Source organism: Triticum aestivum, chromosome 3A, assembly GCF_018294505.1.
Source record: "Triticum aestivum cultivar Chinese Spring chromosome 3A, IWGSC CS RefSeq v2.1, whole genome shotgun sequence".
Classification (NCBI taxonomy): Eukaryota; Viridiplantae; Streptophyta; class Magnoliopsida; order Poales; family Poaceae; genus Triticum; species Triticum aestivum.
In genome coordinates, this window is record NC_057800.1 from 76,591,519 (window position 1) to 76,613,224 (window position 21,706).

Genomic DNA, 21,706 nt, shown 5'->3' on the forward strand with positions numbered 1-21,706 from the left:
TTTTAGGGTATACGGGTATATATGGGACGAAGAAGTATGTCAGGGGAGCCACGAGGGGCCCACAAGGGTGGAGGGCGCACCCAGGGGGTGGGCATGCCCCCTGCCTCGTGCCTTCCTCGTTGCTTCCCTTACGTACACCCCAAGTCTTCTGGATTGCTTCCGTTCCAAAAATAAGTTCCGTGAAGTTTTAGGTCAATTGGACTCCGTTTAATTTTCCTTTTCTGCGATACTCTAAAACAAGGAAAAAACAGAAACTGGCACTGGGCTCTAGGTTAATAGGTTAGTCCCAAAAATAATATAAAAGTGTATAATAAAGCCCTTAAACATCCAAAACAGATAATATAATAGCATGGAACAATCAAAAATTATAGATACGTTGGAGACGTATCAGCATCCCCAAGCTTAATTCCTGCTCGTCCTCGAGTAGGTAATTGATAAAAATAGAATTTTTGATGTGGAATGCTACCTAACATATTTATCCATGTAATTCTATTTATTGTGGCAAGAATATTCAGATCCATAAGATTCAAGACAAAAGTTTAATATTGACATAGAAATAATAATACTTCAAGCATACTAACTAAGTAATTATGTCTTCTCAAAATAACATGGCCAAAGAAACTGCTACCTCTTGAGCACTGCGTTGGTTTTCCTCGAAGAGGAAGGGATGATGCAGCAAAGTAGCACAAGTATTTCCCTCAGTTTTTGAGAACCAAGGTATCAATCCAGTAGGAGGCTACGCGTGAGTCCCTTGTACCTGCACAAAACAAATAAATCCTCGCAACCACTGCAAATAGGGGTTGTCAATCCCTATAAGGCCACTTACGAGAGTGAGATCTGATAGATATGATAAAGATAATATTTTTGGTATTTTTATGATAAAGATGCAAAGTAAAATAAAGGCAAAGTAAATAGCAAAGTAGTAGGAGAACAATATGATAAAGATAGACCCGGGGCCATAGGTTTCACTAGTGGCTTCTCTCGAGAGCATAAGTATTCTGCGGTGGGTGAACAAATTACTGTTGAGCAATTGACAGAATTGAGCATAATTACGAGAATATCTAGGCATGATCATGTATATAGGCATCACGTCCGAGACAAGTAGACCGACTCCTGCCTGCATCTACTACTATTACTCCACTCATCGACCGCTATCCAGCATGCATCTAGAGTATTAAGTTAAAAACAGAGTAACGCCTTAAGCAAGATGACATGATGTAGAGGGATAGACTCATGCAATATGAAGAAAACCCCATCTTGTTATCCTCGATGGCAACAATACAATACGTGCCTTGCTGCCCTTACTGTCATCGGAAAAGGACACCGCAAGATTGAACCCAAAGCTAAGCACTTCTCCCATTGCAAGAAAGATCAATCTAGTAGGCCAAACCAAACTAATAATTCGAAGAGACTTGCAAAGATAACCAATCATACATAAAAGAATTCAGAGAAGATTCAAATATTGTTCATAGATAGACTTGATCATAAACCCACAATTCATCGGTCTCAACAAAGACACCACAAAAAGAAGAATACATCGAATAGATCTCCACAAGAGAGGGGGAGAACATTGTATTGAGATCCAAAAAGAGAGAAGAAGCCATCTAGCTACTAACTATGGACCCGTAGGTCTGAGGTAAACTACTCACACTTCATCGGAGGGGCTATGGTGTTGATGTAGAAGCCCTCCGTGATCGATGCCCCCTCCGGCGGAGCTTCGGAACAGGCCCCAAGATGGGATCTCGTGGATACAGAAAGTTACGACGGTGGAATTAGGGTTTTGGCTCCTGATCTGATCGTTTGGGGATACGTGGATATATATAGGAGGAAGAAGTACGTCGGTGGAGCAACATGGGGCCCACGAGGGTGGGGGGCATGCCTGGTAGGGTAGGGCGCGCCCCCCTACCTCGTGGCCTCCTGTTACGTGCCTTGACGTAGGGTCCAAGTCTCCTGGGTCTTATCTGTTGAGAAAATCACGTTCCCGAAGGTTTCATTCCGTTTGGAGTCCGTTTGATATTCCTTTTCTTTGAAACCCTAAAATAGGCAAAAAAACAACAATTCTGGGCTGGGCCTCCAGTTAATAGGTTAGTCCTGAAAATAATATAAAAGTGGATAATAAAGCCCAATAACGTCCAAAACGGTAGATAATATAGCATGGATCAATCAAAAATTATAGATATGTTGGAGATGCATCAAGCATCCCCAAGCTTAATTCCTGCTCGTCCTCAAGTAGGTAAATGATAAAAACAGAATTTTTGATGCGGAGTGCTACTTGGCATAATTTTAATGTAATTCTTCTTAATTGTGGTATGAATATTCAGATCCGAAAGATTCAAGACAAAAGTTCATATTGACATAAAAATAATTATACTTCAAGCATACTAACTAAGCACTTATGTCTTCTCAAAATAACATGGCCAAAGAAAGTTCATCCCTACAAAATCATATGGTTTAGTCATGTTTCATTTTCATCACACAAGAATGCTCTCATCATGCACAACCCCAACGGCAAGCCAAGCAATTGTTTCATACTTTAGTAATCTCAAACCTATAAACTTTCATGCAATATATGAGCGCGAGCCATGGACATAACACTATAAACTTGCTTGCTCACAAAGACTTAGGGCACTTGAGGAGGCCCATTGTTGGAATATACAAGCCAAGTTCTATAATGAAAAATTCCCACTAGTATATGAAAGTGACAAAACAAGAGACTCTCTATCATGAAGATTATGGTGCTACTTTGAAGCACAAGTGTGGCAAAGGATAGTAATATTGTCCCTTCTCTATTTTTCTCTCATTTTTTGGGCCTTCTCTTTTTTATGGCCTTTCTCTTTTTTTATTCCTCACTTGGGACAATGCTCTAGAAAATGATGATCATCACAGTTCTATTTATTTACAACTCAATGATTACAACTCGGTACTAGAACAAAAGATGACTCTATATGAATGCCTCCGGTGGTGTACCGGGATATGCAATGGACCAAGAGTGACATGTATGAAGGAATTATGAATGGTGGCTTTGCCACAAATACTATGTCAACTACATGATCATGCTAAGCAATATGCCAATAATGAATGTGTCATGATGAACGGAATGATGGAAAGTTGCATGGCAATATATCTCGGAATGGCTATGGAAATGCCATAATAGGTAGGTATGGTGGCTGTTTTGAGGAAGATATAAGGAGGTGTATGTGTGAAAGAGTGTATCATATCACGGGGTTTGGATGCACCGGCAAAGTTTGCGCCAACTCTCAATGCGATAAAGGGCAATGCACGGTAGCGAAGAGGCTAGCAAAGATGGAAGGGTGAGAGTGCGTATAATCCATGGACTCAACATTAGTCATAAAGAACTCACATACTTGTTGCAAAAATCTACAATTCATCAAAAACCTCGGTACTACACGCATGCTCCTAGGGGGATAGATTGGTAGAAAAAGACCATCGCCCGTCCCCGACCGCCACTCATAAGGAAGACAATCAAATAACACCTCATGTTTCAAATTTGTTGCATAACGTTTACCATACATGCATGCTACAGGACTTGCAAACCTCAACACAAGTATTTCTCAATTTCACAACTACTCAACTAGCACGACTTTGATATTATTACCTCCATATCTCGAAACAATCATCAAGCATCAAACTTCTCTTAGTATTCAAAACACTCTTAAGAAATTTTTACTAACTTTGAATACCTAGCATATTAGGATTTTAAGCAAATTACCATGCTATTAAGACTATCAAAATAAACTAAGTGAAGCATGAGAGATCAATAATTTCTATAAAACAAATCCACCATCGTGCTCTAAAAGATATAAGTGAAGTACTAGAGCAAAAATTATATAACTCAAAAGATATAAGCGAAGCACATAGAGTATTCTAACAAATTCCACATCATGTATGGCTCTCTCAAAAGGTGTGTACATCAAGGCTGATTGTGGTAAACTAACAAGCAAAGACTCAAATCATACAAGACGCTCCAAGCAAAACACATATCATGTGGTGAATAAAAATATAGGTCCAAGTAAAGTTACCGATAGAAGTAGACGAAAGAGGGGATGCCTTCCAGGGCATCCCCAAGCTTTGGCTTTTAGGTGTCCTTAGATTATCTTGGGGGTGCCATGGGCATTGTCGGTGTCAAAACCGGCGGCTCTCGGGTAGGGGGTCCCGAACTATGCATCTAGGATCGATGGTAACAGGAGACAAGGGACACAATGTTTTACCCAGGTTCGGGCCCTCTTGATGGAGGTAAAACCCTATGTCCTGCTCGATTAATATTGATGATATGGGTAGTACAAGAGTAGATCTACCACGAGATCAAGGAGGCTAAACCCTAGAAGCTAGCCTATGGTATGATTGTTGTATATATTGTATATCTATCGACTAGACTGGCCTCGGTTTATATAATGCACCGGAGGCCTAGGATAACAAGAGTCCTAGCCGAATACACCGGTGGGGAGAAGTCCTTGTATTGATCGCCAAGTCTTGTGGAATCTTCCTTGTATGCGGTAGCCGTCCGAACTGGCCCATGAGTATACGGCCACGGGGGTCCTCGGCCCAATCTAATAGATCGGGAGACGACGTGGTGAGTACCCCCTAGTCCAGGACACCGTCAGTAGCCCCCTGAACCGGTCTTCAAGTTAGGGACGCTCCTCGATTCTTCCGAACTGTTCTTCATCTTCGGTTGCCGGTCTTGAAAACTGGTTCAACAAATCTTCTTTATCTTTGATCTTGAGGATCGCCGAAATGCATTCGATGAGTTTACACGTCGGGTATCGGAGGAGCCCCTTTAAGTTTCCGGCTTTTATCAATGCCTTGTTTATTTTTATGCCACACCTCGGGTTTGAAGTTGTTCCCGGGAGGCAGGGTCCTCTTGCATCCGAGCTCCAACGCCGGACTGCATTCGAGGTATCTTTTGCAGCCGAGCACCAACGCCGGACCGCTTCCCAGCTCTAGCGCCGGAATGTATCCGAGCTCCAGCGCCGGACTATGTATCCGAGCTCCAACACCGGACTGTATATCCGAGCTCCAACGCCGAAATATATCCGAGCTCCAATGCCGGACTGTGTCCAGGCTCCAATGCCGGACTATATCCGAGGTGTCATATCACCTTGGTTCAAAAAAGTTGAAGGAGTTTAGCCGAGCTTAATGCCGGAAATGCCCTCTATGGAGCCAGCCACTAGCGCCCGAGCTTTATGCCGGACTGCTTCCGAGGTGGTGCACCACCCCGACTATGGGCCAATTTTTTGTCAATATTTTTTATTGGTGCAATTTATTCTCTACCGATATATATAGCCAGTAGCCCTTAAGGTGTGTATCGGTCTAAAACCCGAGATGCACATGAAGGATGACATAAGACCGTTGATCCCAGTAGCCGCTGAGACTCAGGTTGATTTGCAAAATCGGCCTGAGGATCAAGTCCTAGCTCGGCAGAATACTTCGGGACACAAAAGCGGCGTGCTCAATCCTTAAGACCCAGGTTGGGTGCGGCCGACCAACCTGAGGATCAAAATCTCCTCGGAAACTATATTGCACATAAAATTTTCTGCATTGGACAAGCAATGCAGTAGCCCCCGAGACACTGGTCGGGTGGCAACACCAGATCAGGGGACCGATGTGCCCCTTTAATATTTGTAAATAATAAGCCCGAAGCCCAGTAGCCCCCGAGCCTTAATGCGAGCACGGGTGGCCGAATTAAGGATCAATATCCATAGTAAAATCACAAATTATGTGTAATGACTCTATGTATCCAAGTACTTTACGTCATTAATGCTCGGATCTGCATTGTATAAAACTTTGTTGACTGACCATCGGCTTCCACCTCCTTGGCCAGTAGCCGAGGAGTGTTTGTCCTACTTTATAAAGCCTTTATGAGGGCAAAGATTTACGACAAACAAGGCAATCTGGCCACACGGTTTTATAAACAAAGGTACGCAGAGAGATATGTTATATTACTGTTTAACAGAAGAAATGTCTTCCAAAGAAAATAGTCCCGCTATCGGTTCCTTTCTTTGGGTTGTCATGCTAAGCATGATCATTAAACCTCAGCTCTAATGTAAGAGCAAAATATTGAGGATTTAGTTTGGGAGGCCAGTTAATAGCCCCCGGTAATGTTCGGCGACAGTCGGGGTCAAGCCGTAAACACTTCGGCCAATGTTATGAATGGCCCATCATTTAACATAGTCATCGGATCGCTGACCAGTTTACGCTTATTGTGAAAGTCAGTTTTCGGCTTTCTCCACTAAGGTGCTTAAGCATGTGAGCTAGAAGCACAATCGCAGTGGTTCTCCCTTTGCACGCCTAGCCGAACAAAATGGAACGTAGGAAGCAAGTGCAGGAGCCGGGCAACCCAACTATTGACCGAAGACACAATTCGAAACCGATGCATATATAGTAATATCTGAGAATGTTTTTGCCGAATCCCTAAGGGTGTCCGGCGTTGCACTGCGAGACTAATGTTGGAAAAGCACAAATAGTTTAAAAGTGCCAAAAAGCTTGGAAAACCAAGAAACATTAGTAAAAACATGATGTCCGAACAATATCAAGTGTTCGGTGCCAATCCGAAAGTTGGTCTTAGAAAAAAGAAGTGCTTCTGTCGTGCTTTAACATGATACATCCTATCTCAAGACTTCGAGCGGGTCAGCCTACGGCTTCAACCTCCTACCCCGAGGGCGGAGTACTTCTCATCAGGCCAGTTTAGCAAACTAAACTCTAGCGGCTTTGAGAGAGAAATTAGGCTCCCTGGCTAGTGACCGCACACTCGTGTCGAAAAAAGGAGTGATAAATAATAATAATAAAACTTTGCAACGACTAAGAAGAAGAACACTTATTATAAAACAGCTCAAGTAAACTTACGAGCCCCCAAGTGACTTGGGTAGAAGAATGATTGCATGTACCGAAGTACTTATATCATATCTATGTTCAACCGAACTTTAAACGCGTCTTAACCGACCGTCAGCTTCTCCCTCTTCGGTCAAGGACCGAAAAGTGTTATGTACTCCATCGGTCGAGAATATTGATGGTGTTTCCAATAACCAGGCAATCAGGCCATAATGCTGTAATAGACAAAGCGCGCTCAGGGAACTTATGCTATATTACCGTGAAGTGTAAGAAGCATCTTCGAAGAAAATAGTACCCCCACCGATACCTTTCTTCGGTGCTCATTGTTATTATGAGACTTGTGCAATAGATTTTTTGTACCCATGAGTTCCGTTGTGTGCCGACCATCATTGAAAACTATAAGAGCGCTAGCTTTCGGCTTCACCCAGTCTGAGGTCCGGCTCGGGCGACCCGATTGTGACAATCGCAGAGGTGCTCCCTTTACTCCCTAGCCGAACAATCGGGAACGTAGGGGTAAACACAGGAGCGAGGCAACCCAGCTTGCAAATCGCTTAAGTCAATATGGTGCATATTGTGGCATAATACACGAACAAGGAACGAAGCCGTACAAGTATAATCACATGCAAGAGGAAAAGCTTCATAAAGGAAACCCCCAAGTGAATTGGGTCCTTGAATTTGTGTGTCACAAACAAAGTTTGGACAACGAAAAAATTTTACAAGCAACTTTTTCCAAAAAAGTATAATGCTTGGTCGAACCGAACACAAGTTAGAAATTAAAGCTTTGAGCATGAAAGCGACTTAGCTGGTTAATGTGTTCGGTATTGATGACGCGGTCCGAGCTTGATGAGGGGCAAGGTTCCATCCCTCAAGCCAGTCCCGAGGTGGCGGAGCGGAGAGCTTGACACGCCGAAGTGGTGACATAGCACGATCAATGCAGACCGGCAGAGTGACGCCGAAGTCCCCGGATCATTTTCCTGTGCACAAAAAATAGTGCAAACCGGAGATAATAGTAATAATGATAATTAAAAAAATCATTGCATAATAAATAATTTATGCAAAGTGAGTAATAAAAGAAATATGGCCCGGCGCCAAAGTCAATGTCGATGCAGGGTGTCGGCGTGATGCGGTAAAGGTGTGGCAAAGCCTGAATTCACAGGTCGGTCCGAGTTCCGGATGCGGCATTCGTCGGACTATGTACGGATACTGACCGGACCACCATGCGACCGTCGTTAATGCGGCCACCATTTGATAGACCTGTGTACATATGATGGACAAACCAGAGTAATAATTCCTTGGGAAAAATTGAACCCAAACAAGCAAAAAATACTAGGATTAATAGCACCTGGTTTATTTTTTGTAGCAATCCGAAGGAAGGTGATTCCCAAAATTGGGACTCGATCCGCACACCCATTACCGGAGTAGATTGATGAAGAGATGGCGAAGCCTCGATGTCAACCGATGAGTCGAAGTAGGTCGGCATGATGGACACCAGCTTGAAGAAGCAATAGTGCGGCCCTGCCGATGCAGGTCGTGACGTGGTCGATGCCAGCTTGATGAAGCGACCGTGCGGTGATGCCGGTATGCCCGCTCCATGTAATCCGTGGGGCGGCGATGTTGGTGATGATTTATCCTTCACTATGCCGGACTCTTGTTCGGCTTGCCGAGATGATGATCCGAAGAAGTTGAGCTCGGCTCAACAAAGTGACGACGTGTCTAGCGCAGGTCGGTAGCCGTGGAGCAATATTGCCGGACTGGTTTGACACCAGCATGATGTTGAAGATCATGTTCAAAAGATCTTAAAGTTAGTGGGATGTGTTCGGGAACAAAACACAATACCCCATACAGAACTTCCTTCAAAAGGGATGTCCGAAATCCTATTCATAAAAAAAACGAACTCGGGTCGGATTCGTTTTCGCGCAGAAAACAGATCCGAAAAGTGATGCACTAATTGGAAGGTTCCCGGAGTTTGGACGGTCGGATCGAGCTGAAATTTTGAGAGGTGCTAGATATAGGAATTCCGCAGCCGATCAACAGTTGGATCTTTCAAAGGACGTCCGAGCTAGAAGCTGGACTCCACGCCCTAAACTCGTCCAGATTCCCGTCTAGATTTGATAGGGCTCCGGTATATCATAGATTGCCAGAGATTCCTCCATCGGAACTCGACAAAATTTCCAGGGTTGTTGTAGACTCGATTCCGCACAATTCCACCAAAGCGATCGTTAAAGCGACGCTCGAGGAGGCGATGGCGGCGGATACGCGTTCACTATCCGGAAAAACAGCACAGTCGCCCGAGGGCAATATTGACGTTGAGACCCCGAGCTCCATGGATGATTCCTCCATGATCTTGATAGAGATCGGAGTTGGTGTTGATGAAGGCCCTCGTCCGAACATGGTGATCCGAACACGGGGCGCAGTTCTTGGTCGAACCAAGGTGACCAGTCGAGCTGGTGACGAGGATGCCGAAGTCGCAGTTGATCTACAGGCGAGCCATCGATCCTTTTGTTGATCACACAACGGAACTCTCAATGAAAGCACCAATGTCGGTGTCAAAACCGGCGGATCTTGGGTAGGGGTCCCGAACTGTGCGTCTAGGATCGATGGTAACAGGAGACAAGGGACACAATGTTTTACCCAGGTTCGGGCCCTCTTGATGGAGGTAAAACCCTACGTCCTGTTCAATTAATATTGATGATATGGGTAGTACAAGAGTAGATCTACCACGAGATCAAGGAGGCTAAACCCTAGAAGCTAGCCTATGGTATGATTGTTGTATATATTGTATATCTATCGACTAGCTTGGCCTCGGTTTATATAATGCACCGGAGGCCTAGGATAACAAGAGTCCTAGCCGAATACGCCGGTGGGGAGAAGTCCTTGTCTTGATCGCCAAGTCTTATGGAACCTTCCTTGTATGCGGTAGCCGTCCGAACTGGCCCATGAGTATACGGCCACGGGGGTCCTCGACCCAATCTAATAGATCGGGAGACGACGTGCTGAGTACACCCTAGTCCAGGACACCGTCAGGCATCCCCAAGCTTAGGCTCTTGCCACTCCTTGTTCCATAATCCATCAAATCTTTACCCAAAACTTGAAAACTTCACAACACAAAACTTAAAGTAGAAAATCCCGTGAGCTCCGTTAGCGAAAGAAAACAAAAGACCACTTCAAGGTACTGTAATGAACTCATTCTTTATTTATATTGGTGTTATATCTACTGTATTCCAACTTCTCTATGGTTTATAAACTATTTTACTAGCCATAAATTCATCAAAATAAGCAAACAACACACGAAAAACAGAATCTGTCAAAAACAGAACAGTCTGTAGTAATCTGTAGCTAGCTCAATATCTGTAACCCCAAAAATTCTAAAATAAATTTCTGAACGTGAGGAATTTATCTATTAATCATCTTCAAAAATAATTAACTAAATATCACTTTCCAAATAAAAATGGCAGCAGTTCTCGTGAGCACTAAAGTTTCTGTTTTTTACATCAAGTTCAACAAGACTTTTCCCAAGTCTTCCCAACGGTTCTACTTGGCACAAACACTAATTAAACACAACCAAAACAGAGGCTAGATAAATTATTTATTACTAAACAGGAGCAAAAAGCAAGGAATAAAAATAAAATTGGGTTGCCTCCCAACAAGCGCTATTGTTTAACGCCCTTAGCTAGGCATAACAAGCAAGAATAGATCTAGGTATTGCCATCTTTGGTAGGCAATCCATAAGTGGTTCTCATAATAGATTCATAAGGTAATTTAATCTTCTTTCTAGGAAAGTGTTCCATGCCTTTCCTTAATGGAAATTAGAATCTAATATGTCCTTCCTTCATATCAATAATTGCACCAATCGTTCTAAGGAAAGGTCTACCAAGAATAATAGGACATGAAGGATTGCAATCTATGTCAAGAACAATAAAATCTACGGACACATAATTCCTATTTGCAACAATAAGAACATCATTAATTCTTCCCATAGGTTTCTTAATAGTGGAATCCACAAGGTTCAAGTTTAGAGAGCAATCATCAAAATCATGGAAACCTAACAAATCACACAAAGTCTTTGGAATCGTGGAAACACTAGCACCCAAATCACATAAAGCATACCATTCATGATCTTTAATTTTAATTTTAATAGTTGGTTCCCACTCATCATAAAGTTTTCTAGGGATAGAAACTTCCAATTCAAGTTTTTCTTCATAAGATTGCATCAAGGCATCAACGATATGTTTAGTAAACGCTTTATTTTGACTATAAGCGTGCGGAGAATTTAGCACGGATTGTAACAAGGAAATACAATCAATCAAAGAACAATTTTCATAGTTAAATTCCTTGAAATCCATAATGGTGGGTTTAGCAACATCTAGGGTTTTAATTTCTTCAATCCCACTTTTATCAATTTTAGCATCAAGATCAACAAATTCCGTATTCTTAGAACGCCTTTTAGGTAAAGGTGGATCATATTCAGTCCCATCATTATCAAGATTCATATTGCAAAACAAAGATTTAATAGGGGACACATCAATAACTTTCATATCTTCATCTTTATTTTCATAGCAACTAGAAGAACACGCTCTTATAAAGGCATCTTTCTTAGCACGCATCCTAGCGGTTCTTTCTTTGCACTCATCAATGGAAATTCTCATGGCTTTGAGAGACTCATTGATATCATGCTTAGGTAGAATAGATCTAAGTTTCAAAGAATCAGCATCAAGAGAAATTCTATCAACGTTCCTAGCCAAATCATCAATATTAAGCAATTTTTCTTCAATCATAGTATTAAAATTCTTTTGCGAAGTAATAAATTCTTTAATATTAGATTCAAAATCATTGGGCATATTATTATAATTTCCATAAGAATTGTTGTAGGAATTACCATAATTATTAGAGGGATTACTAGGATAAGGCCTAGGATTAAAATTTCCTCTATACGCGTTGTTACCAAAATTGTTCCTACCAACAAAATTCACATCCATAGATATATTATTATTTTCAATCAAAGTAGACAAGGGCATATCATTAGGATCAGAAGAAACACTCTTATTAGCAAACAATTTCGTAAGTTCATCCATCTTTCCACTCAAAACATTAATTTCTTCTATCACATGCACCTTTTTATTAGTAGATCTTTTAGTATGCCATTGAGAATATTTAGCCATAATATTATCTAGGAGTTTAGTAGCTTCTCCTAAAGTGATTTCCATAAAAGTGCCTCCCGCGGCCGAATCTAAAAGATTTCTAGAAGCAAAATTCAATCCGGCATAAATTTTTTGTATAGTCATCCACAAATTTAAACCATGAGTAGGGCAATTACGTATCATTAATTTCATTCTCTCCCAAGCTTTTGCAACATGTTCATGATCAAGTTGCTTAAAGTTCATAATATCGTTTGTAAGAGAGATGATCTTAGCGGGAGGAAAATACTTAGAGATAAAAGCATCTTTGCACTTATTCCACGAATCAATACTATTTTTAGGCAAAGACGAAAACCAAGCTTTAGCATGATCTCTAAGCGAAAAAGGAAATAGCTTCAATTTAACAATATCATTATCCACATCTTTCTTCTTTTGCATGTCACACAAATCAACGAAGCTATTAAGATGGGTAGCGACATCTTCACTAGGAAGGCCGGAAAACAGATCTTTCATGACAAGATTCAGCAAAGCAGTATTAATTTCACAAGATTCAGCATCGGTAAGAGGAGCAATCAGGGTGCTAATAAAATCATTGTTGTTGGTATTTGTGAAGTCACACAATTTAGTATTACCTTGAGCCATCGTGACAAGCAAGAAAACTAACACACAAGCAAACAAAAAGCAAGCAGGCAAAAAAAGGAAAATAGAGAAAGAGAGGGAGGATAGAGAGATAGGGCGAATAAAACGACAAGGGTGAAGTGGGGGAGAGGAAAACAAGAGGCAAATGGCAAATAATGTAATGCGGGAGATAAGGGTATGTGATGGGTACTTGGTATGTTGACTTTTGCGAAGACCTCCCCGGCAACGGCGCCAGAAATCCTTCTTGCTACCTCTTGAGCACTGCGTTGGTTTTCCCCGAAGAGGAAGGGATGATGCAGCAAAGTAGCGTAAGTATTTCCCTCAGTTTTTGAGAATCAAGTTATCAATCCAGTAGGAGGCTATGCGTGAGTCCCTCGTACCTGCACAAAACAAATAAATCCTCGCAACCAACGCAAATAGGGGTTGACAATCCCTATAAGGCCACTTATGTCGGTGTACTAGAGTAGGGGTACCCAAGTACCCCGAACTTGTGCACGGGCAGTCGCAGCATCCCGCGGCAAGGCTTGCCGGGTGACTGCCAAGGCCCTCCGTGGCTCCCTTGAAGACCTTTCAAGAATAAAGTACTCAAACCAAGGCCCCGACAAGAGGAGCTTGCCGGGAAGGCCAACCCAGGCCCCGGCAAGAGGAGCTTGCCGGGAAGAGACAAGACCCCGGCAAGAGGAGCTTGCCGGGAAGGCCACTCAAGGCATACCAATAAAGCTTGCCGCGACGCGCCCTGCGTCCCGGCAAGACCCGGTGAGCGACAAGCTCCCAAACACGACAAGACGACGACCGCGGCAAGGAGCTTGCCGCGGGGAACCCCCACTTGGTGCCCGGGCTCCAGCACACCTGCTAACGTGTCGCTCTAGGACTCTCCCAAGCACACGTGGCAGGAGGCTGTGCAGCTAGGGGTGCGCGGTGGCAAGCAGAGATGAAGAGAAGGCCATCGTGGCAAACGGTGGCGCTCCTGACGGTCACTTTTTGCACTGTTTAAGCAACTCAGACAGGCATTTAATGCCCTTGTCCCCTGCCGTCAGAGTTAGGTAGGGTGCACTGTATCCACAGTAGCGGTAGCTGCACCTACCGCGTCCTTTTCCATTTTTACCCTTCTTGTCTATGTTGCCCCCTGTCGGTGACCCCTTGAAAATATAAAAGGAGGCCCAGGCGCATCGTAGAAGGGGTTCAGCTGGTTCGGCCAGTTCGGCTCATTCAACACCAGGAACACTCTCACGCTCAGTCTGGCAGCGTCGATCGCTCCTGAGCAAAGATTCAATACACACAAACAAGCCGCAGTAGGGTTTTACGCATTCGTGCGGCCCGAAGCTGGGTAAAAACCGCTCGCGTGTACCGCCTCGATCCGCTCTTTGTGCGGCCTCCGCCCCCCGCCGAACCGAAAGGGGCCCTGTCCCCATAGGTGTTGGTGGAATCAGCCTCCCCGACATCTCTGGCGCGCCAGGTAGTGGGCGTCGAGATTGTGCGAACCCGATCCGGCGTGCACGCAAGCTAAATCTTCATCGTCTTCATCGACATGCCACCGAAGAAGAAAGATTCGGAGGCAGCTGTTCCGTCCACGTCAAGGCTCAGCTGTTCTTCATCGTCATAGCTCCTAAGAAGCGGGCGAGCAAAAGAACGACGCCAGTGCGGCAATAGAAAAGCTAAGTCGTGCGAAACTTTAGATATTTCCTTTCTATATAAGGTTATCCGCCTCGGAGATCTTGTTCTTTGTACGAAAAACCTGTGCACGGAGGAATCAACTCGTAGCTAGTTGCGCCCTTACTTTGTTTCGAGTCCGCTCAACGACTTAAGTGAGCTGCTAGCGCCCTTACTTTGCTTCGAGTCCGCTCAGCAACTTAAGTGAGCCGCTAGCGCCCTTACTTTGTTTCGAGTCCGCTCAACAACTTAAGCGAGCTGCAACTAGTTGCGACAAGATTGCTTGTCGGTAGCGACCCCGCCAGCAGGCTGCTGAAGTTCCGCACTCGGCGCTCGCGGCAAGGGTGCCTGCACCGGCAAGTTTCCCTAGAAAGCGTAGTGTGGATGTACCAAGAGAGGTTGAACAGGAAGATAGCATGCGCTATTTATTTGAGATTTCTGCATAGACCTGTATGCCGAGGAGCCTTCTCGGGGCTAGTTGCGCTCCATGTTGCCTCGAGTCCGCTCGGCAACTTGTGCGGTTGCGCTAGAACCAAGAAGGTAAACCTTTCCGGGAGGCGATGTTCCCGAATAGCCGCTAAGGGCCCGTTCCCTCAAGCGCTGCTGGCTGGATCGTACGCACCGGAAAGCATTCCAGCAGGCATAGGGAATATGCAGCAAAAGTCAAAATTCGCAAGCGAGTTAAGTGCACTTCAGATGCTAATCACTTGTTATGTTTTAAACGCAGTCATGGCCCGGGGGCTGGCAGCGCCCTTAGGACCAATCTTTTTGGCGTCAAGAATGACGAAGTTCTTCGCCATAAGCCTTTCCGGCAACGATCTTGCCGGGAGCCGGCGTCAAGAACGACGAAGTTCTTCGCCATAAGCCTTTCCGGCAACGATCTTGCCGGGAGCCGGCATCAAGAACGACGAAGTTCTTCGCCATAAGCCTTTCCGGCAACAATCTTGCCGGGAGCCGGTGTCAAGAACGACGAAGTTCTTCGCCATAAGCCTTTCCGGCAACGATCTTGCCGGGAGCCGGTGTCGAGAACAACGAAGTTCTTCGCCATAAGCCTTCCTGGCAACAAGCTTGCCGGAAGCCGGCATCGAGAACGTCAAAGTTCTCTGCTAAAGATAAAAGCCTTCCTGGCAACAAGCTTGCCGGAAGCCGGCATCGAGAACATCAAAGTTCTCTGCTGAAGACAAAAGCCTTCTTGGCAACAAGCTTGCCGGAAGCCGGCATCGAGAACGTGAAAGTTCTCTGCTGAAGATAAAAGCCTTCCTGGCAACAAGCTTGCTGGAAGCCGGCATCGAGAATGTCGAAGTTCTCTGCTAAAGATAAAAGCCTTCCTGGCAACAAGCTTGCCAGAAGCCGGCATCGAGAACGTCGAAGTTCTCTGCTGAAGATGAAAGCCTTCCTGGCAACAAGCTTGCCGGAAGCCGGCATCGAGAATGTCAAAGTTCTCTGCTGAAGATGAAAGCCTTCCTGGCAACAAGCTTGCCGGAAGCCGGCATCGAGAACGTCAAAGTTCTCTGCCGAAGATAAAAGCCTTCCTGGCAACAAGCTTGCCGGAAGCCGGCGTCGAGAACGTCGAAGTTCTCTGCTGGAAGATAAAAGTCTTCCCGGCAAGCCAGTATCGCTGGGGGCTGCGAGTGCCAAGAATCATCCACGGCAAACCAGAGTTGCCGTGGGCTGCAATATCAGATAAGTCTTTCATCCCTCATCATGCGTCCTCTTATGGACTGGGGAATGCGAAACCACGTTTCTTCCCGGAAGCTGCCGTGCTCCCTCGACTCTAGGCCCTGGGGCTCGTTCTCGGGGCCAAGTTTGGTCGTAGTCGCGGCAGCAAAGGGATGAAACAAGGAGACCGCACCCACCTCGTTCCTGCCTCCGTCAAAAGCATGAGAAAGGTTGAGCGACATGGGAAGGCGGCAGGGCCTATTGCCGGGAGATGAAATGTCTGTCCGAGGGATACCAAGGATTTGCTCTTTGGCGTGGGTTTAACTCGCGAGACAAATAACCCGGCAAGCATCCCCTTTTCATTAAAAAACATCCCACTCAAGAGGCAAATCAAGGAGGTGGAGCCCGTAGGTGTTCATGATATCACAGAAGAAATCAGAGAATGGCGGGCAGAGCCCGCAGTAGAAGAACACGGCGAAGAAAGGATATCCGCCAACTGGAGCTGCTTGCGAGGCGACGGCGGAGAGTACCTTCGTGCGCGGATGTGCCCGCATCTCCGTCGACCAGAAGAGATAGTACCACTCCCTCAGATCCTTTGCGGAGAGCTCGGGGAGGAAGGTGGCCCGCTCTTTCCGCAGCGCCTCAAGCCGCTGCGCTTCGGTCGACTTCACAGCTTTCGCGGCCTTCCCCTTTCCGGGCTTCGGAGCCATGGCGAAGGCGGTGGGGGGAGATCGACGGCGGAGGTTTCTGAGATTGCAACAGCGAATGATGAAGATGGAGGAGATGCCCCTGTTTCCTCTGCTTATAAAGAGGGACGGGACGGACGTTTCGGCCTTCCAAATAAACAACCTCCCACGATCTCACCTAAGACGCCGCGTTTGACGCGTGCTGTTCTGGGCGTGCGCGGTGGGAGCGGAGAGATATGCGGCGTGACCTAGGCCGCGTGTGCCCGTGCACTGTTTTGGGCCTGGCCCAACAGCGCTCGGCACCGTGTATGGCTCAGGCCCGGGGGCTCCTGTCGGTGTACTAGAGTAGGGGTACCCAAGTACCCCGAACTTGTGCACGGGCAGTCGCAGCATCCCGCGGCAAGGCTTGCCGGGTGACCGCCAAGGCCCTCCGTGGCTCCCTTGAAGACCATTCAAGAATAAAGTACTCAAACCAAGGCCCCAGCAAGAGGAGCTTGCCGGGAAGGCCAACCCAGGCCCCGACAAGAGGAGCTTGCCGGGAAGAGACAAGACCCCGGCAAGAGGAGCTTGCCGGGAAGGCCACTCAAGGCATACCAATAAAGCTTGCCGCGACGCGCCCTGCGTCCCGGCAAGACCCGGTGAGCGACAAGCTCCCAAACACGACAAGACGATGACCGCGGCAAGGAGCTTGCCGCGGGGAACCCCCACTTCATGCCCGCGCTCCAGCACACCTGCTAACGTGTCGCTCTAGGACTCTCCCAAGCACACGTGGCAGGAGGCTGTGCAGCTAGGGGTGCGCGGTGGCAAGCGGAGATGAAGAGAAGGCCATCGTGGCAAACGGTGGCGCTCCTGACGGTCACTTTTTGCACTGTTTAAGCAACTCAGACAGGCATTTAATGCCCTTGTCCCCTGCCGTCAGAGTTAGGTAGGGTGCACTGTATCCACAGTAGCGGTAGCTGCACCTACCGCGTCCTTTTCCATTTTTACCCTTCTTGTCTACGTTGCCCCCTGTCGGTGACCCCTTTAAAATATAAAAGGAGGCCCAGGCGCAACATAGAAGGGGTTCAGCTGGTTCGGCCAGTTCGGCTCATTCAACACCAAGAACACTCTCACGCTCAGTCTGGCAGCGTCGATCGCTCCTGAGCAAAGATTCAATACACACAAACAAGCCGCAGTAGGGTTTTACGCATCCGTGCGGCCCGAAGCTGGGTAAAAACCGCTCGCGTGTACCGCCTCGATCCGCTCTTTGTGCGGCCTCCGCCCCCCGCCGAACCGAAAGGGGCCCTGTCCCCATAGGTGTTGGTGGAATCAGCCTCCACGACAACTTACGAGAGTGAGATCTGATAGATATGATAAAGATAAATTTTTTGGTATTTTTATGATAAAGATGCAAAGAAAATAAAGGCAAAGTAAATAGCAAAGTAGTAGGAGAACAATATGATAAAGATAGACCCGGGGGCCATAGGTTTCACTAGTGGCTTCTCTCGAGAGCATAAGTATTCTGTGGTGGGTGAACAAATTACTGTTGAGCAATTGACATAATTGATCATAATTATGAGAATATCTAGGCATGATCATGTATATAGGCATCACATCCGAGACAAGTAGACCGACTCCTGCCTGCATCTACTACTATTACTCCACTCATCAACCGCTATCCAGCATGCATCTAGAGTATTAAGTTAAAAACAGAGTAACCCCTTAAGCAAGATGACATGATGTAGAGGGATAGACTCATGCAATATGAAGAAAACCCCATCTTGTTATCCTCGATGGCAACAATACAATACGTGCCTTGCTGCCCTTACTGTCACCGGGAAAGGACACCGCAAGATTGAACCCAAAGCTAAGCACTTCTTCCATTGCAAGAAAGATCAATCTAGTAGGCCAAACCAAACTGATAATTCGAAGAGACTTGCAAAGATAACCAATCATACATAAAATAATTCAGAGAAGATTCAAATATTGTTCATAGATAGACTTGATCATAGACCCACAATTCATCGATCTCAACAAAAACACTGCAAAAAGAAGATTACATCGATTAGATCTCCACAAGAGAGGGGGAGAACATTGTATTGAGATCCAAAAAGAGAGAAGAAGCCATCTAGCTACTAAATATGGACCCGTAGGTCTAAGGTAAACTACTCACACTTCATCGGAGGGGCTATGGTGTTGATGTAGAAGCCCTTCGTGATCGATGCCCCCTCCGGCGGAGCTCCGGAACAGGCCCCAAGATGGGATCTCGTGGATACAGAAAGTTACGGCGGTGGAATTAGGGTTTTGGCTCCTGATCTGACCGTTTGGGGGTACGCAGATATATATGGGAGGAAGAAGTACGTCGGTGGAGCAACAGGGGGCCCACGAGGGTGGGGGGTGCGCCTGGTAGGGTAGGGCGCGCCCCCTACCTCGTGGCCTCCTGTTACGTGCCTTGACGTAGGGTCCAAGTCTCCCAGGTCTTATCTGTTGAGGAAATCACGTTCCCGAAGGTTTCATTCTGTTTGGAGTCTGTTTGATATTCCTTTTCTTCGAAACCCTAAAATAGGAAAAAACAACAATTCTGGGATGGGCCTCCAGTTAATAGGTTAGTCCCGAAAATAATATGAAAGTGGATAATAAAGCCCAATAATGTCCAAAACAGTAGATAATATAGCATGGAGCAATAAAAAATTATAGATACGTTGGAGACGTATCAGAAAACTATCCCTACAAAATCATATAGTCTGGCCATGCTCCATCTTCACCACACAACATATTTAAATCATGCACAACCCCGATGACAAGCCAAGCAATTGTTTCATACTTTTAATGTTCTCAAACTTTTTCAATCTTCACACAATATATGAGCGTGAGCCATGGACATAGCACTATAGGTGGAATAGAATGGTCGTTGTGGAGAAGACAAAAAGGAGAAGATAGTCTCACATCAACTAGGCGTATCAACGGGCTATGGAGAGGCCCATCAATAGATATCAATGTGAGTGAGTAGGGATTGCCATGCAACAGATGCACTAGAGCTATAAATGTATGAAAGCTCAACAAAAGAAACTAAGTGGGTGTGCATCCAACTTGCTTGCTCACGAAGACCTAGGGCACTTGAGGAGGCCCATTGTTGGAATATACAAGGCAAGTTCTATAATGAAAAATTCCCACTAGTATATGAAAGTGACAACATAGGAGACTCTCTATCATGAAGATCATGGTGCTACTTTGAAGCACAAGTGTGGTAAAAGGATAGTAGCATTGTCCCTTCTCTCTTTTTCTCTCATTTTTTTATTTTTTTATTTGGGCCTTTTCTCTTTTTTATGGCCTCTTTTCTCTTTTTTTATTTGGGCTTCTTTGGCCTCTTTTATTTATTTATTTTCGTTCGGAGTCTCATCCCGACTTGTGGTGGAATCATAGTCTCCATCATCCTTTTCTCACTGGGACAATGCTCTAATAATGATGATCATCACACTTTTATTTTCTTACAACTCAAGAATTACAACTCGATACTTAGGACAAGATATGACTCTATATGAATGCCTCCGGCGGTGTACCAGGATGTGCAATGACTCATGAGTGACATGTATGAAAGAATTATGAATGGTGGCTTTGCCACAAATACGATGTCAACTACATGATCATGCAAAGCAATATGACAATGATGAAGCGTGTCATAATAACGGAATAGTGAAAAGTTGCATGGCAATATATCTCGGAATGGCTATGGAAATGCCATAATAGGTAGGTATGGTGGCTGTTTTGAGGAAGGTATATGGTGGGTTTATGATACCGGCGAAAGGTGCGCGGTATTAGAGAGGCTAGCAATGGTGGAAGGGTGAGAGTGCGTATAATCCATGGACTCAACATTAGTCATAAAGAACTCACATACTTATTGCAAAAATCTATTAGTTATCGAAACAAAGTATTACGCGCATGCTCCTAGGGGGATAGATTGGTAGGAAAAGACCATCGCTCGTCCCCAACTGCCAGTCATAAGGAGGACAATCAATAAATACATCATGCTCTGACTTCTTAACATAACGGTTCACCATACGTGCATGCTACGGGAATCAAAAACTTTAACACAAGCATTTCTCAAATTCACAACTACTCAACTAGCACGACTCTAATATCACCATCTCCATATCTCAAAACAATTATCAAGTATCAAACTTCTCATAGTATTCAATGCACTTTATATGAAAGTTTTTATTATATCCCTCTTGGATGCCCATCATATTAGGACTAAATTCATAACCAAAGCAAACTACCACGCTGTTTAGGACTCTCAAAATAATATAAGTGACGCATGAGAGTTCATCTATTTCTATAAAATAAAACCACCACTGTGCTCTAAAAAGATGTAAGTGAAGTACTAGAGCAACAACAAACTACTCCGAAAGATATAAGTGAAGATCAATGAGTAGTCAAATAATTATGCAACTATGTGAAGACTCTCTAACATTTAATAATTTCAGATCTTGGTATTTTATTCAAACAGCAAGCAAAACTAAATAAAATAAAATGACGCTCCAAGCAAAACACATATCATGTGATAAATAAAAATATAGCTCCAAGTAAAGTTACCGATGAACGAAGACAAAAGAGGGGATGCCTTCCGGGGAATCCCCAAGCTTAGGCTCTTGCCACTCCTTATTCCATAGTCCATCGAATCTTTACCCAAAACTTGAAAACTTCACAACACAAAACTTAACAGAAAACTCGTAAGCTCCGTTAGCGAAAGAAAACAAATCACCACTTCAGTACTGTTGTGAACTCATTATAAATTCATATTGGTGTAATATCTACTGTATTCCAACTTATCTATGGTTCATACCCTCCGATACTACTCATAGATTCATCAAAATAAGCAAACAACACAATGAAAACAGAATCTGTCAAAAACAGAACAGTCTGTAGTAATCTGTAGGTTTCGACCACTTCTGGAACTCATACAATTCTCAAATAAATTGGTGGACCTGAGTAATTTATCTATTAATCATCTGAAAAAATAATTAACTAAATATCACTCTCCAATAAAAACTGGCAGCAATTCTCGTGAGCGCTAAAGTTTCTGTTTTTTACAGCATGATCGCAAAGACTTCC